Raw genomic sequence first — 5,427 nt, 5'->3', positions numbered from 1 at the left:
AGGGCTTAAGTATGGAAATCTAGTGGTCTCCTTTGTCATCCAGTTTGAGCCTGCCTCAAACAGCAGGGTTCCACCAGATTATAAACTCCTTGAGACCATTTTATGTGTCTCCGCTACCTTTAGCAGGATTGTACAAAATGCTGGGCACACAGTAGATTCTTAAGAAATTTTATGCCTATTTCAGATGATTTTTCTCATTCTTTCTTCCTTGTGTTTTTATGTAGTGGCAGAGTTTTGTATGATAAATGTGCTATTTTTTTTTATTAAAAAATTAAATTATTTTCCCTGCAAACAGCAACATGTGGATTGATTGGTTGGTGACTTGCCATATCTAACCCTTTGAAATCCATCCTTTGTCTTTGGCAAGCGGGGGTGGGGGATGTGGCTGTTCCTGCCCAAAGGGATCCTGATTCATCTTCTCTGGTGGCAGCAGGGCTCAGCCCCTTCCTTCCTGCAGGATAAATGAGAGGCTTGGAAGAGTGGCTGCATTCGAAGGCCCTGGGGGCCAGCTCTTTTCCCACAGTCCCTTCCTCAGCCTCTGACTCAGTGAATGAAGCTGGCTCTGTTCTCTGGTCTCCTCTTTCCTCTCCAAGCTTCGTGTACCAGAGTTGTTTTCCAGAAAACAGGCCATGTAAAGTCTGTGACCCATGCTTTATTGATATGGAAGACAGATGAGTGAAAAGGAAACCAGAACTTTTCCAGCATTCTGTGATCAAAACATTTTTTATAGAAACCTAGTTCTTTTATTGGAGAAGGCAATGGCACCCCACTCCAGTACTCTTGCCTGGAAAATTCCATGGATGGAGGAGCCTGGTAGGCTACTGTCCATGGGGTCGCTAAGAGTCGGACACGACTGAACGACTTTACTTTCACTTTTCACTTTCATGCATTGGAGAAGGAAATGGCAACCCACTCCAGTATTCTTGCCTGGAGAATCCCAGGGATGGGGGAGCCTGGTGGGCTACCGTCTGTGGGGTTGCACAGACTTGGACACGACTGAAGAGACTTAGCAGCAGTGGCAGTAGCAGCAGTTCTTTTATAATGAAACATAGCCAGTGAGGTGGGGATTCCCTGCTGGCTCAGATGGTAAAGACTCTGCCTGCAATGTGGGAGACCTGGGTTCAATCCCTGGGTTGGGAAGATCACCTGGAGAAGGAAATGACAACCCACTCCAGTGTTCTTGCCTGGAGAATCTCATGGACAGAGGAGCCTGGTGGGCTACATTCCATGGAGCTGCCAAGAGTTGAACAGGACTGAGCAACTAATGCTTTCGCTTTTCACTTTCAGCCAGTGAGGTAGGGGCCAAATTCCTAGTGTGATGTTTATCTTCTTACTCCAGTGCATTCAGAAACTATCTCTACCTCAGGATTATTTTTGTTTGGTCTAAGAATTATCTCGTGTGTCAAAGTGTCTGTGTGTGTGTGAGCGTGTGAGTGAGAGATATATTTTCTTTTCTATTGTTACATCTAGGAAAAGGTTTGACATTTCTGCCTGTTTCATTTTCACAAAGTTAAACCTAAAGTAAAAGGTACATTTTATAAATAGGTTTAATTGATGTTGCTGATCATGCAGAGCAAAACTTCGGTAGCATTTTCCACAACATAAAGATGATTGATTTGGGAAAGATGGAAAAGAGTAGATGAGGAACTTTTAACCTGTCCAGGATCAGGATACCCTTATATATGAAACTCTGAGATGGTGCAGTGGAGAGAGTGTCAAAGGGTGAGAAACAGCACAGTGCAGTATGGCAAAGAAATCTCGAAGGACCTCAAAGTATATACTCATACATAAACTTGACTGTAAGTTATTTATATAGTTGAAGAAAATACATATGTATATTTTCTATTCCATAGGTTCTTTTTGTATTTCAAAGAAGAAACCCTTTCTTATCTTATGACATTTCATCTGAAATGTCCATTGCTGTATCCCTAAATGGCAGAGGAGTAAGATGAATATCTTCAATCTGTAGGGAAGTTGGATTTGGGGAGCATATTCTCCAGTGGTAAACAGGAAATTTAAAAATTATTTTGTGTCTCTTGTTTTATTTTTAAATATCATACATACTTAAAAAATCTTAAAATAGATGTTGTAGGAAGATGTATCAGCCTTGCCATTTGGCTTGAAACACCCAACACCCTTTTTGGTCACTGTGTACCTGTATACTTTCTGTTTGTTTCTCCTTAAGAAAGATGTTTAGATGGTGGAGGGCTTTTTTTTTCTTTAAAAAAAAAAAAAAAGGATAAACAGGGTGAAAAGAACTTTAAGAACTTATTTGTGGTTTCTAGATTCGTCCTGAGTGTCAAAGTTGTGCAGTCCCAAATCATTTGACGTGGAATCTTTTGAAGAAGAAATATGTTTTAGTCTCTCAGGCTTCCCTAATAGCTCAGTTGGTAAAGAATCTGCCTACAATTCAGGAGATCCTGGTTCGATTCCTGGGTCTGGAAGATCTGCTGGAGAAGGGGTAGGCTGCCCACTCCAGTGTTCTTGGGCTTCCCTTGTGGCTTAGCTGGTAAAGAATCCTCCTGCAATGTGGGAGAACTGGGTTCAATCCCCGGGTTGTGAAGATCCCCTGGAGAAGGGAAAGGCTACCTACCCACTCCAATATTCTGGCCGGGAGAATTCCACGGACTGTAAAGTCCATAGGATCACAAAGAGTCGGACATGACTGAACAACCTTCACTTTCACTCTCTGCTTAGGAGGGACCAAATGCATTATAAATTTTTTTGGAGATTTTATGAACTGAATATCTAAGTATAAGTACTTAATAAATAACTTGCATAATTTTGTATAATATCTGACAAATAATTAGAACCGACAAAAATACTCAATTTGCTTGAATTATCCTCTGAGTTAATCTGTATTATCATAAGCTGAATTGCTTTCTCATATAATGAAATGAAGTGAAGGGACCAGTATTGCCATGAGAGGAGACTCTTAAGATCAGGGAAAGAGAAACCAGAAAGGATCTGGTCACATTAGGATCTTTATCATGTTGAGGAGGCATGGAGAAGGTCTGGGAAGAAGTAAAAGGCACATCCTGGAGAAAACCCCTACTGATTTACAGGCCCATGTTTGATTTAAAGATATATATTCTGCAACATTACTGTAATAAATGCTGGAGAGGATGTGGAGAGAAAGGAACCCTCTTACACTGTTGGTGGGAATGCAAACTAGTACAGCCACTATGGACAACAGTGTGGAGATTCCTCAAAAAACTGGAAATAGAACTGCCATATGATCCAGCAATCGCACTCCTGGGCATACACACCTAGGAAACCAGAATTGAAAGAGACACATGTACTCCAATGTTCATTGCAGCACTGTTTGTAATAGCCAGGACATGGAAGCAACCTAGATGTCTATCTGCAGATGAATGGATAAGAAAGCTGTGGTACATATACACAATGGAGTATTATTCAGCCATTAAAAAGAATACATTTGAATCAGTTCTAATGAGGTGGATGAAACTGGAGCCTATTATACAGAGTGAAGTAAGCCAGAAAGAAAAACACCAATACAGTATACTAACGCATATATATGGAATTTAGAAAGATGGAAATGATAACCCTGTATACGAGACAGCAAAAGAGACACAGATGTATAGAACAGTCTTTTGGACTCTGTGGGAGAGGGTGAGGGTGGGATGATTTGGGAGAATGGCATTGAAACATGTATGTTGTCATATGTGAAACAAATCACCTGTTCAGGGTCGATGCATGTTATAGGATGCTCGGGGCTGGCATGCGGGGATGACCCAGAGGGAGGATAAAGGGAGGAGGGAGGTGGGAGGGGGGTTCAGGAGGGGGAACTTATGTAAACCCGGGGTGAATTCATGTCAATGTATGGCAAAACCAACCAATATAATATTGTAAAATAATTTGCCTCCAATAAAAAATAAATTAATTACTTAAAAAAAATAAAGATATATCTTAAAAACATAATCCATACTAGAAAAGTCATGGAATTATCCATTTGAGAGCTGGGCTGGACTTCTAGCAACCATGATGTTCCATCAATATACACATCATCTCCATTTTACAGTTGGACAAGCGAGATGAAGACAGTTGCCTAGGTCATGTGGTTGACAAGTGGTAAAACTGAGATCATCACCCAGGTTTCCTGTGGCAGGTACAGAATTCTTTCAGCTTGAACTTTTTTGCTTTCCTGTAAGTCAGGTTGTGTGGTCAGTGTCTTCTAGGTGGCGATTGAAGCATTTTGTTTTTAAAAAACATTTGTGGAGATGTGGATGGACCTAGAGTCTGTCACTGTCAGAGTGAAGTTAAGTCAGAAAGAGAAAAGCAAATATCATATATTAGCAAATATATATGTGGAATCTAGAAAATGGTACAGATGAAACTATTTCTAGGGCAGGAGCAGAGACGCAGATGTAGAGAACGGACATGTAGACACAGATTGAAGAGGATGGTGGGATGAATTGGGAGATTAGGATTGACGTCTATACACTACCTTGTGTAAAGCAGTGGAAAGCTGCTATAGAGCTCAGGGAGCTCAGCTTGGTGCTCTGTGGTGACCTAGGCTGTGGGATGAGGGGAAGGAAGTTCAAGGGGGAGGGGAGATATGTATATGTATGTGGCTGATTCACTTCATTGCACAGCAGAGCCTAACACAACATTGTAAAGCAACTATACCCCCATTGTTTTTTTAAAGTATGTAATGTAAGCATTTTAGATGGTGGAGATATCATGGTTACAACCAACATACTTATGAACACTTTTTAAAACTATCTTAGGCGTCTATATGCTGAGGCCAGTAGCTTCAGCGAATGAATCATTCAAGTCCTAATTTGGTGAAAATACTACAGTCCTGTGGAGCATTTTTATATGGAATTCCCTGAAGCAGTCTAATTTTAAACAGCTGGGACTCATTTGTTGCTGTAGTCTAGTCTACTTCTTGTAAAGACCGATACATATATACATATATATATATATTTTTCCCACACAGAGTTGGAACTTTCCAGAAAGGCTGAACACATTGCCCTACTTGAACTGATAGAATAGCAGCTGCCTGAGGACCCTGCTGGACAGCTGGGGCCTTTTGTCCTTCCTCTGTATCAAGCTATGAGAGTGATGCTGTGATAAATACCAATTCAAGGTTGAGGGACTGGCTGCCTTCCAGAATCCCATTGTTTATTCCCTTCCTTGTATTTCATGTTCTGTTTCCGTAATTACTGATGCTGTATATGATGCAGATCCATGTCATCTTGAAGGTTCAGAAATCCACAGTCTAGTTAGAAAACAGTAGTAAAGGGAGAAGGAAGGAAATACTAGTTGCCTTGACTCAAAAATATGGTGAGAGAACTTTGTAACATACAAAGGTTAAAAGATTTCAGCCACTTCTTTGATAGTTCTATTGTGGTTTGTTTTACACAATGCTATTTGCTGTATGAGGACGATCCCTATCTATTA

The sequence above is a fragment of the Moschus berezovskii genome, chromosome 18 (assembly GCF_049115385.1).
Source record: "Moschus berezovskii isolate FMDL1 chromosome 18, NW_MosBer_1.0, whole genome shotgun sequence".
Taxonomy (NCBI): domain Eukaryota; kingdom Metazoa; phylum Chordata; class Mammalia; order Artiodactyla; family Moschidae; genus Moschus; species Moschus berezovskii.
The sequence above is the reverse complement of the archived record's forward strand: the minus strand, read 5'-3'. Positions refer to the sequence as shown.